This window comes from Numida meleagris, chromosome 10 (assembly GCF_002078875.1).
Source record: "Numida meleagris isolate 19003 breed g44 Domestic line chromosome 10, NumMel1.0, whole genome shotgun sequence".
NCBI classification, from domain to species: Eukaryota; Metazoa; Chordata; class Aves; order Galliformes; family Numididae; genus Numida; species Numida meleagris.
Window position 1 is genome coordinate 15,516,955 of NC_034418.1, and position 13,102 is coordinate 15,530,056.

The 13,102-nt window shown below is 42.3% G+C and overlaps 1 long non-coding RNA gene across 1 annotated transcript; it reads left to right on the top strand.

Annotated features, from left to right (window-relative positions):
* On the top strand, nt 34–8,792 carry LOC110404209. Its single transcript, XR_002442106.1, has 2 exons — nt 34–162; nt 6,998–8,792. It is a non-coding gene; the product is annotated as an uncharacterized LOC110404209 (long non-coding RNA).

A 13,102-nucleotide genomic window follows, 5' to 3' on the forward strand; every position in this document is an offset into this window, starting at 1 on the left:
GCGGCCACGGGGCCCGGCCCATAGCCCGGGGCTGCGGAAGGAGAGGGTACGGGTCGCATTGCTGATGTGAGAAGAAACCGCAGCTGTGCTGTATAGAGCCGATATATAACCGGAGTCGGGGAGAGCGTGTTCGTGAGCCGGAGTGTAGATCGGGATGAAGTGGTAAATTAGTAGAGGAAGTCCAGGTTCCTTAGCAATGCTTGTGCATGCTATGAGCTTATGGTTTTATCCATAATTTTATAGTAGAAAAGGGAAGTGATTATAAAATGTTTCTCATATTGGCATTTAGAGACTGCTTGATTTATTCAGTTTTCTGTTTTTTTAAATAAGCATTGACTTCTGCTTGAAAAAAAAAAACCCAGAGCGTAGTCAAATGCGGTTAAAGCTGGAAAGCAAGTAAATTCCAGGATACTGCAAAAACCTTCGGAGCTCTGTTGGACCTGGATGATGATTTTGGAGTTCACGTTTGGCAGTGCCATCTCTAGGCTGCCAGTCTGGGCCCTGCTGTCCTGATAGGAAAATCCTGATAAGGAGCTGCCAGCTGACACCCAGCTACCAGCAAGCACCACAATTTCTGTGTGTATACTCATAAATCAGATTTCTGATGCCTGCTTTGACATTTGTCACATAAACCAGGCAGTAAAGTAATATGAGTGAGAGTTCAGCGTTCAGAACTGTAATGAGCCAGTGTGCTCAGAAAGACAATCTGGGAAGGAAAGTTCCCATATACGCAAGATGTAGGTCAAAGTGAGCTTGAAGAACTTTTGAAGATTTATGCTCTAATAGAGTCCACGGAAATGTACAATGAAGGGCAAAGTGTGACTGCAGTGGGAAAGAGGGAGGAGGAATAATCTGGATCCAGGCATCTTTACTACACAGTTAAGCTCAGAGAGTTAACATGACCACAAACACAAATGAGCCACATCCACTTCAAGGGCAAGCCCTAACGCTGGGTAGAAATATTTAATTTCCATATAGGCAAAGCACCTTCATCTTCAGGCTCCATAAATGAGCTGAAGGTGCTCTGAAGTTCAAGGCCCAAATGAGAAGGTATGTGTGACTGTGGATTCTATCCCACTTCATTCATCCCCATCATGTTTACAGCCTTCTCTGTTCATCATTAACAGTTTCCAGCCCTTTCCAACAGAAGAAAGCTGGAAAAAGTTTGCAGTTTTCCAAACACCGACATGCATAAAAGAAAAGTGTATTTGTATCTTAGCAAACAAACCAGTAAGGGAATGCCTTTAGCTTGTATGACAGCACAGTGCCTCCATTAGCTCCCTGTCTTGGCCTTATTTTCTGTTTGCCATGCACTCTAATAGTGCATTTGCTTTTTGTTGATCATTGCACGTCGGAGCCTTGCATTTAATTGTGTGGCCTTCAATGTCACTCAGGGCATTTTCTGAGCTGTTTCAGTTAATTTACAGTCCGGAAACGTACTTCAAATGATTCTTTCTAAATACATTACTCTGTGCCCATCAGCACATCTCCAGCTACTATGCCTGGTTTGTGTGGTGCCCTTTGTGAAAGCTTTTCCCCATTCCTTGCGCATCACCCTGTCCTGCTGGCATGGCAACATTTCATCAGTCCCTGCAGCCCCTTTCTTCAGCAGCCACTGCATATATCAGCTGCATGATACCTTTGATGTGATACCACCAACTCTTTAATCTTTGGGAGCTGAGCCTAATAATTTAAAACGGCATGTAGGAGTGCTGGAAGCTGGGAGTGAATGGTGGGGGGGTTTTGAAGTCATCTAAATGTGGATTAGTCTGGGTGCTCCCTGGTTTGGGATCCACAGCCTCAGACCTGTGGTGTCCCAATGACTGTTGGGGTCTTGGTGCCACACCACGGGCTTGCAGAGATGTGCTGCTGGTTGTCTCGTGTGCTGGCGCATCAGCCAACAGCCCGCCTCAATGTGTGCAGGCAGGCAAGGAGAAGTGTTTTCCCGTAAATGCTGTACAGCCCGTGTGATGTTTATTTAGAAAAGTGGAGGTTGTAAAAAGCCTGCCATGAGAATTTGATCTATTTCAGCAGTAAAAAAGCCTGAAGGAAATTTTTGGATTACATCCTCCCATAGCTAGAATTGGATGGGGAAGTTACAGATAACAATCAGCTGCCTCGTGGAGCAGATTATACTGTCTGGTAAATCTGAAGACACTCCATTGATTATAGGAGAAAGGTTTGTGATTTACTGATGGTGGTGGAGGCAGGTCAGAAGAATCCAGCCCTGTAACAATACCTGCTTGTGAGATGCAGCGAGGGCGAGGAGCCGAGGCAGAAGGTACACTGCTTAGAGAAGATACAAGGCCGCTGTACATGGCAATCACAGCCCTTTCCCCCAGCTCTGACAGGTGCATGGCAGCTCTGCTTTCAACGTGGCAATCCATTTCTTTTTCAAAACGAAAATGCTCAGGGAAATAACTTAGGGGAGAGGAGCTCCGTCTCATCAAACATGCATTAAGCAAGCAGATACGAGATTTTTCTTCCTAGGAAGTGTAGTCCCTTCTCTCTCCAGTAATTACAGAAGCCAAATCAAAGTTGTCATTAGTGTTATTTAAGAAGTAATCTCTCTTGAAACAACACAAGTGACAGTTGTGAACTAATTTCGTGCCAGTGGGATCTAATATGAGGGAACTCGTGGGTTACACTTTCTGCAACCTTTTTTTTTATTCATATGCTTGCGTTATTCTGATTTTAGCACAAAGCCAGTATCTCAGACCTTATACCAACCCACCAGTTGACTCGATTTGTTATGAGCTGACTTCAAATCCCAAAGCACCTTTTTACATATCTCAAAATACTCAAAGCCTTTTTTTTCCCCTGCAAGTATCAAAATTCTGATAGTCTGACAGGTGAGTCATTAACTTGTGTCAAACTCCTCCACTGTGCTGTAAGTGAGGATGTTACGTGTTTTTCTCTGTGAACAAGGAAAACAAGATGTAGCGCTGCCGCAGGTGTGTTTGCAAACCTGAAAGAAAAGTGTGAAATGCCGTGTAGGACTGGGTGGCATCAGAAACGTTCCGTACCTCATGCTCTGCTTAGAAGCAGTGTGAAATTCTCAGAGTGGCAGAAAAGTGTGGTTTTGAGGCAGGGAGACTTTGTTTTTATCTCCCTTGCTCCTGCTAATGCGTGTGGCGTATTGACAGCTCTGATGGCCCTGGGTGGCCGGAGATTTGTTACCATATTCATTGCCTTTGATGCATGCATGTATAACCTGCCGGCCGGCTCGCTTTGTACCTAATGCACAGAGGACGTGGGTTTGTCACAGCTCTCAGCCACAGCATGTGGCATGGCAGATCAGGCTGCACAGACTCATCCTTGCAGCCTTTGAAGTCCACTTTCTGGTGATGGCACCGGTCGAAGTGGCAGCTGTCACACACAGAGTGACGTAAATCCCTGCCCTGCTAACCCCAAGGTTTCCAGTGGCTGGGCAGAGAATGAAGCTCAGCTCAGATAATGTGGGTAGGACAGCTCGTGTTGTGACACTTTCCTTTTTATAGCCTTACATAGTTCACAGTGTACGTGGTCTGAAAAGGTGTGAGTTAAAGACTTGTAGCAAAACAGTTACAAAATCTCCAGAATAACCAAGCTATGCTTTGATCAAAAAAAAAGAAAAAGTGCCAGTTGTCAGTTTGGGAGAAGACAATTAATTCGAAGTGCTTTTGGCTGTCCCAGTGTCAGGATGACCTTCATGTGAATAAATACAATAATTCCTTTTTGATTACAGAAAGAAGCAGCTTGATAATGGTAGCTCCCTATCTTCTACCATCACCTAAAGTGCAGGGGGGAACAGACACCGGTCTGTCATTCTGATAAGCCAAAAAATTTGATCCTATGATGCAATGATTTAATATATCCCATTGCTAGGTGTCTGAAGAGAGAGTGACTGGAGGATGGAGCAGAGCATCCTCCTCTTTGCTTTCCTTTAAAAACCGAGCAGCTTTTAGCTCTTTGGATTTGATGGAATCACAATTAAAAGAGAAAAGGAAAATATCACCTTCCGTTTGTTAACTATAAAAATGCAATCTGGCAGTGCTGCTGGTGGTTTGCTATTTCCCAGGTCAATAAATGGCTCCCCTGACTTTAATAAACATTGATGCTGCAGGCTTGTTCTACAGTGATTGAACCTTTTTATAGTTTCAACCGCTCTCACATTGCATGAAAGCCTGAAGATTTTTTTTTTCTTTTTTTTTTCAGGAGGGTTGGTTCTGATTGATTAAATTGTCATTTTCTGAGTTAGTTGCTGAATTATAACTTGGCATTTTTAACCGTGTGATTTGTTTAAAGAGACAGCTTTTTGATATGGCAAACCAGCTGAGAATTTTTAAGCAGTAAAAGGAGATTTTACTCACTTTGTTCTCAGCCTTTCATCACTGCATGACAAAAAAAAAACCTCCTGAAAACAATGTAGAGGCTCTGATATAAAGAGAAGGTACTTAGATTTGTACTCGTTTCTTCTTTATTTCATCATAGATCTGATGGTATTATATTGCTTTCGATCAGTAGTTGGACACCTCTTTGTTGTTAATATGTTTATCCTTCCAAGGAGAAGGGAAGGAGTTAGAGATGTAAATGTGAGTGCTTCCCAAGGTGATACTAACAGCAAGTGGCAGGACTGTACTTCGGACCAGCTGATTTATCCCCTAATAAGCACAATGGATTTCTTTACACTAAAATGTTGGGCTCTAGGCACTCCTAAGTCAAATAACAAGGGTTTCACCTGCATCCAGCCTGTGCCTGGTTCAAAGGGACACAGACCTTGTAAGCCTTTAGATACTGAGAAAATCATGTCCATGTGATGCATTCATTCTTTGATTTAACTGGCTGCTGCTTTCTTTCTCTGTGGCTAACTACTTGGTTTCAAGGCCTGATTTTTTTTTCTCCTTTCCTTCTTTCCCCCAATTTAACACTGAATTCCAGACAGTAAAGCTGAAATGAATGTGACTCAGATAAAAATAACACATATGTGTTCAGAATGTGTTTGGAAAGAAGGGCCAACAAAACTGTCTTGTAGATCATAATGGGGTGTCTTTAGCTTTTGATTTACAGTGCCTGCAGGGGAAATGGAATAATCCGGCGGGCTGAATACGGGAGATCTTACGTTTGTTCACTGCAGTGTTACCCTGGTTGGACTCTGAAACTGTGCTTAGCTGTGAAAATCTCAGGGCGTCAATATGAAATACTGAAGTCCAATTATACTTCTGCTTGTACACTTTCCTCTCTGGCTGTTTCAGCGTCTGCTCTGAAATAATAACTTACGACAGCACAAAGCTGAATTTCAGCAGTGAATTATACCCCTGGCCTCTCCATTTAATTGCATGGTTCTGCAACTGAGCCACAATTCGTCTTGATCCCTTGGATCCTTTTTTTGCCTGTGTTCCTGTGTTTCTATACCATTCATTCAAAGCCTTAAAAGTGTTCAAAATAGGTGCATGGGAAGAGGGAAAACTGTGAGACAAACATTTTGACGTACCAGTCAGCAATTTCTGAACACCTTTCACTAAAAAGACAATGTGGAACTCACTAATGCTGGGGAACGATGTGCTGCAGGCTGCCAATGCTTTCCTGCTTGTGCAGAAGAGGAGTCAGGAGGCTGCTTTGCAGGTCACAGTTTTGGCCAAGGCCTTTGTGAGATGGCCATTTTCTCCTCTAGTACCAGAAGTGGAACTGGAGCCAGGGTAGAGGACAAGTTGCTGCTCTGGGCCAGCATGGCACATCTGGTGTTCCTAACTCCCTTGTATTCAGCTGAAGATTTCACAGCAAGATGCTGATGCATGAGCAACTGTTTAATAACAAAAGGAATTCTTCTGCAGTTATTAGAAAATATAATATGATAACATTTTCAGGAGAGTCACTTGAGTTCATTTCAAAATCATTTTAAGGCCATTGTGTAGGGCGGGGAATAAGCTTGAACACGAAAAAGGGTAAAATAATCATTAAAGCTGTAATGATTTATATCATAACATTATGAAGTAGCACACTTTACTCAGTACAGTTCCTCAATGAATGTTTTCCTAATTTCCATAAGTAATTGACCTCTCATTAACAACTCATTAGAAAAATTGAGGTGATGTGACAAATGCAAACCCACTGCAGCAGAGACTGCCTGTGAATAAATTATTGAAAATGGATGGTTTCGGAATGAAGGACCACAGGAAACTTGCTTTCTCTGACTGCAGAAGATTTCATTTACATCTGTAAAGTAAAACACATCTGTGTGAATATGTATAGCTGTACACTCAACAGACTTTGTATCCATGTGGCTCATGGCTGATTTGCAAACACAATGAACCTTCTTATATTCTTCATATTGTAAGTAACTGCATAGGAAAAGAAATTAGCCAAGTAGTTCATATATACATATATATATGTAAGTCGTTGGTTCAGCTATAGATACCAAAGCTGAAAAAATGGTGTGCAAATTTGGAACATGGGCTAAGCAAGTGACTTAGTTTTTAAGGGACTAAATGTTGACTGGCACTGCTCATTGGCTCAAACTGAGATGTAGTACCTACCAGGTCAGGAATAAAGCTGAATTCCTGCCCACAGCAGCTGTTTCAGAAGGGAGCTGGCTACCTTGTCCTTTCCATAGCTGCTGTTAACCAGCACGTGAATGTTAACAAGCTCAATAACAGGTTTTGCACATACAGAAGCGTTAACTTTAATAACCTTCTATATCTGTCTTCTTAGGGATCAATAAATTGATTTCAAGCTAGTTCTTCATCACTGTAATATGGGGAAGAGTGAGGCTGATGTTTAACATAAAACTTTAAGAGTCCTGGATGCTCCTGGAGAAACCCAGAAAAAAACATTTCTTATTCAATATGGCCCTTGAAGTCTTGATGTGCATCTAAAATGTATTTGACAGTAACTTGATTTATAGGTTCCAGGTTTGCGGCAAAGCTATATAAGGGTGGGAAAGGCAAAGAAATCCCTGTCTGAAGGCCTGGTACAAGAGAGGTGAGACAAACTGATGTATTGTCCTGACTTTTTGCAGTACCAGCTGGAAGACTGTGGGGTCTCTGAGGAGGATAAAGACAACGAAGAGCTAATGTAAAACAATGGAAGAAGCTGGCTTAGGGCTGTCCTGGTGAAAAGGCCAGTGGGAATCTCACTTTTCCTCATTTGGGCAGTGTGTCTGCTATCTGGTTACCCTTCTCACAGTTTGCTCCCTCCCCATCTGAATTCTCCTGCAGTGGGCCATTGCATAGCACCATTTTAGTGTAGGTGACCATCTGTTTTGCTTTGCCAACCAAACTGTAGAAGAAAAGAAGCACTGAAGCAGTCATGAAGAATTTCCTACTGTGGAAGAAAAATGTATTTGTAAAGCCCCACTCAGAAAAATCAAACTGCTTCGCTTTCCATGACATTTGAAAACAAAAGGTTGAAGAGAAAAGAGGTGATGGGTAAACAGTGAAGATTGATAGACTGCATCATGCCATGGGGCTATACCAAGTGACTAATTTTGTGTCATTGCTCCGTGTCTCATTATTCTGCAGGTTCTCTCAGTCCTACTGGTTGATCGCAGCCCAAATGTAGAGAAAAATCTCCTCTCTAATGGGTTTTAGCACCTTTTTCTAGATCCATGTGTGAACTGAATTGCAAGGCTGGATAGGAAACAATGTATGAAAACAGGAAGCTGAGGATATGCTACCCAAACATCTGTCTTGCGTTCAACATCTCCTCTAGGATTTTCGGGACTGCCATAGAAGCTTTTGAAGTCTCAGATAACCATTACAGTGGTGTAAACCATCGTAATGATGTTTATTATCAAGTCTCTCTGCGCAGTACCGTGTGCTCCTCATCAGAGCTCACCCTTCCCACACAGCTACACGCTCCTACGCTGCACTACAAGGATGACTCACGGGCAGAATTACTTTCGGATTTAGAAATAACATTTGGATTTCAGCCAGTTGTGGAAAATATGCATACTTCCTCTTATACCCACACAGTACTCAGTATATTGCTTTACATATGGGATCTGAATCAGTAATACTAAAAGCCTGAAGTTGAAGGAAGAGCAAAATGTGCTCATAAGCATGTTCCTTGATAAGGTGATTTTTTTTTTGTTCAGTCATTTTGTGCAAATGAAATACCTGATATACTGCACGATGGAAATAATACCCCTCAAAAGAGAGAATACTTTGCTGAAATAACACAAAATATACATGGAGAATATTCCTTATAGAGGCTGATTTTAAAGACGTTGTAATACTAGGCAGAAAATTAATATTTTAACTGAATTAAATAAAAACATTCCCTCCACTTTCCCCAGAATGGAAGGAACGTGCTCGCCTCTGGCAAAGACTTTGGTAGGACTTGTAGAGTACACCTGCACGGCCTGTTAGTGGGCTCTGAGGTTACTCCACAACTGTTGCATCTTTATGCTGAAAGCCACCAAGGAGAAAATGAGAATATTGTAATTACAGCTGCAAAGATGATTTCCAAACTTGCAGTATCATGTCAGGCTATCAAGTCTGCAGATATTCAGGAACTCGCCAAAACAGCCTTGGAAAGGCATGATAAATAACACCAAGAAAACAGCTATTTTTTAAACTGTTGTTGCAGCATGACTTTAGTTGTTGTATGCAAAATGGTTTAAAGTCACCTTAATTCCGGCTTGCCATGTGAAAAATGACCCTGTCAATTTGATACAGAGGTAGAACATTGAAAAGTGGAATATTTCTTCTAATAGGCAAGAGCTGACAAAGATAGACTGAACGATGTGTAGCTATATAGAACCGACCCGATTGTGAATTCCAAATGAAATTAAAAATATTGCACTAAGATTTCACGGGGCTTGTTTTCTGTCTTTCTGTGTTTGCTGGGCTTTGCTTGTGCCATCTTTATTTCAGTTCAGCAGCAGTGTTATTTTCTTCATCGATAAAGGTTAAGTATTGCAAGGCATTTGGTGAGGCCAATATACATCGGAACTCAGTTGTGCGGGGATCATTTATCGATGTTTTTATTAGCAATTCTTAGGAGGGCACATTCCGTTTTCCTTCTAACTGCAGTAAGCTGGAAATGAGGGAAGTGGTAAAAATGCTGTGGGTGATACCATCCCTTACTCCCCCAGCTGCTTAGAACTGCTGTCTGCACCTACAAGGATGGGGCCCACAGCCCCGCAGGGATCCTGCAGTGCGTATCATCACAGCTAGCCAGGACAAGCAGTGGGTGTGAGGACACCATAGGGAAAATGAGAACATCATTTTCTTAGGATTTTCAGTAGCCACTATAAGAAGTCTGAACTTTTATCTGCTTCTCCCCCGCTCTGCTTTATAAACAAACATGACACTTTATTCTACAAAGTGATTTCTTTATGAGTTATAGAACCACAGAAAGAGCATATAAAACCCACAAACCTTATTATTTTCGGATTCTTGAAACTCGGAATTGATTTAAACCAAGTTCAGCAAGCAATATTTCCTCTCTGTCTGAGAAACTATATCCTGGGTTTCAGATGAGTAAATTTTTATGGGCATGTTGTAATTATAAACCCTTGCGAAACAGATTTTGTAGCGGGGACACTGGCACCAAGCATTGCTGTAGTTACTCTGCACAGCGATGACACGAAGAGGCTGAAAATCCATCCTCCTAAGAAGGAGCTTATTAAAAGACTGCAGTAGTTTTAATGACATTTCTTGTAACATCAAAATTATTTCATTTGGAATCACAGAGCATCTCTGCTGCTGCATTTTTGAAGGAGAAAATACTGCTGCAGCTTCAGTGCTGTGAGCAGTGACTGACGGAGGCAATCCAGAGAAATAAATCTGGGTTGCTACTCCATCCTCAGATGATGGGAGATGTAAATTAATCTGCTTAATTACAGCAGTGTGTAATAATCATCACTGGGAAGGGAGGAAAAATGTTTGGAAAGACCATATAGGTTTTGCAAATGATGTAGGTTCCTCTTTTCCTTCTAAATTGATGAATAATAGCTGAAATGTCAGTGATAACTGAACTAAAAATGAGGAGGCTTGGCTCACATCAGATATATTTGGAGACTGATGTTCTTATTCAGCTCTGTAGAGAACCCAGATTGATTTTCTTGCAATACTTCAAACCAAATGGGTGTTTCCCAGCAGTACCCGCTTCTGATTGGACTATCTCCTTACTATTTATCTAGTGTCATTTGTAAACATGAATTCAGATCAAGTCATGGCAAGGTGCTCGGCCCAAATATATCATGCCGTAAGAGATTAAGTCCTGTTCACTGGATCAAACTTTAATTACACTTCAGGCAGAGAGACACCTCACACGAATGGACAAATGGTTTCATCCTGGCTCAGAGGCAGAGCTCCAAACCCAAGCTCTCCAGTGCTGCAAGGCACAGCCCCATGCTACATCCTATAGCCAGGCTTTCACTCATCTCAAAACACAACACTCAACCTCTGGCCACATGTTTCTTGGCTTCTGTGGGATCTCCTTGGGTTTACTCACCAGAGGATGGGGCTAAAGCCTTGCACAGGCTTAAATCAGATGTGTGATATAACACATGGTGGCAACAGCCCGTGGGGAATTTGGGACAGCAGGCAGATTGCTGCAGGCTGAATGGGGAAGAAATTCCTCAAGGAAATAGCTCAGTTTGCGTTACAGCCCGTGGTTTTTGAGATATTTTTGTCATTTTGTATTTAATCAGTCTGAGAATGAAGTGGGGAATGGAGAAGTACAGAAAACCCAGCCTTTCCTGCAGGGTGTCTGGGCAGCCAAAAGCATCTGCAATGGGAAGCGCAATGGGGTTGGGAAGTTTGGCGGAGTTTGAGAACCCGAGTGATTCCAGGCCCAAATGCGGAAGGAAAAACCCTACTGTTTCCCCCTTCATCCAAGCCAGGTCATCCCTACATGCACAGCTAGCCCAGGGGCTGAGCCCGACCCCTGCTCAAGTTAATGGCAGAGCTCCTGCTGGCTTCAGCAGAGGCAGGATCTGTCCCTTTGCTAGACGATCATGTTTGTATTTAATGCCCTGCAACTTAGAGTGAGGATTAGCAGAATTAGACTCCCCTAATTTGTGTATCTCAGGCTGCCAAATGGCAATTAGCTTTAGTGTGTTTGAATTAAACGGGGAAAATTATTAACCACCCTTTCCTCGTGCAATTATAATTTTACGCTTTTGGAAAATTTCTCTTCAATCTGAAAGTAGCCCACACTCCTGTGAATCCACCCCTCTTCATATCATTTAGTTACTAGAGCAGAATGCAATTTCTCACCCCGCTGCTTTCACATGCTCCTACATCCTGCCCAGTGCTGTTGTGGCACACTTTGCTGGTTTGCTTTGTGCTGACCTCCGGCTGCACAGACCACCCAGGGCATTTTGCACTGGGCTCACAGCTTTAAGCTCACCAAGGATAACACCTATGTGTGTAGCCCTTACCAAGCATCACCACTAGCTGCTATTTTGTGCAGCTTTTAACCATCCAACTTGAAGACTCAACGTCACTCCTTTCCTTCTCCAGTGCAAAGGAGCCTTATTTTCTGCCTTATTTTCAGCCCAGAAGCCCAACAGTATCCTGGGCTACATCAGCAGAGGGGTGGCCAGCAGGAGAGGGAGGTGATTGTCCCCTCTGCTCTGCTCTTGTGAGGCCCCATCTGGAGTACTGCATCCAGGCCTGGGGCCCCTGGTGCAGGGAGGATGTGGAGCTGTTGGAGCAGGACTAGAGGAGGGCCATGATCCAAGGGCTGGAGCACCTCTCCTATCAGGAAAGGTTGAAAGAGTTGGGCTTGTTCACCCCGGAGAAGGCTCCAGGAAGACCCTGCTGCAGCCTTCCAGTACTTGAAGGGAGCTTACAAGCAGTAGGGGGACCAACTTTTTATACTGTTTGATAGTGATAGGACTAGGGGGAATGGCTTTAACCTAAAAGAGAGGAGATTCTGGTTAGATGTTAGGAAGAAATTTTTTTTTCAGAGGATGGTGAGGCACTGGCACAGGCTGCCCAGAGAAGCTGTGGATGCCCCATCTCTGGAGGCATTCAAGGCTGGGCTGGATGGGGCTCTGGGCAGCCTGAGCTTGTGGGCAACAGCCAGCCCATAGGGGTTGGAACTGGTGATCTTTAAGGTCCCTTCCAACCTAAGCCATTCTATGATTCTATGGTGATTGTGCTCTTCCTTTCTTGCGCATGCCCATCTGGAGTCTGCCTCTGTATGCATTGTGTCTTGCAAGACTCCAGTTGATGCTGAACATTCTGCTTTTCTGCAGGCATTTTCCACAGGCATTCCTTCCCCAGTTTATGAAACAACGGCTCTTATCTTAAAATTTTACATCCCTAGGAAAGAAAATACAGTTTTAGGTCTTGTTAGGGGGATATATAAGAACAGATAGCTTTTGATTTATGTATCACCCTTCTATAATAAATACATTTGTAATAGCATAATGAAATTTTTGAACAAAAGTTCTTTTACAGAAGAATAATCTTTAACTGGTGTGAAATGCCTCACTGGGACTGTGTCAGGTTTTAATTTCAGTTTGAATAAATTATTTGAGACACCAGGCTAGGAAAGATAAAGGCAAATTTCATCTACTGCCAGCTTGCCATAATGGAAATAATAACTACTTTAGCCAAAAAACAAGTTTCCAATTAGTTTCTCTAAAATAATATTATTCCCCTTTATATAGATACCGTAGCTCATTTTGAAACCTAATTTTGATAATATATAAACATTTCTAAAGCAGCTATTCCCACCAAAAGAATGGCAAGAGCAGACTTTGACAGTACACATCAGGAGCGTATCAGTACTGAAATATAGTCTTTGCTTCTCTTTAACTGAATCTTCCAATGAAAGTGGAAAATCAATTTAAAGTTTCCTCAGTGATGAAGACATCTGTCCCTGAAGACTTTATTTTAAATGGCTGGATAGCGATCATTAGACAAGATATTTTGAAATTGTGAAATTCATTTATTCTGGAAAAAAAAAAAAAAGACTTTTTTCTTAAGGAAAAATTAATGTACTTTATGGGGAGCTTCAAGACACAGTAAAAGTGAAATAGCACGGGCTCTGAAATGCAGCTGAAAGTAGATGATTTATGAAACATTTTAAAATCAGAATCCAACACTGATGTTGTTCAGCAGACAAAAAAAAAAACAACCCTCAAGATGAGGTTAATGTG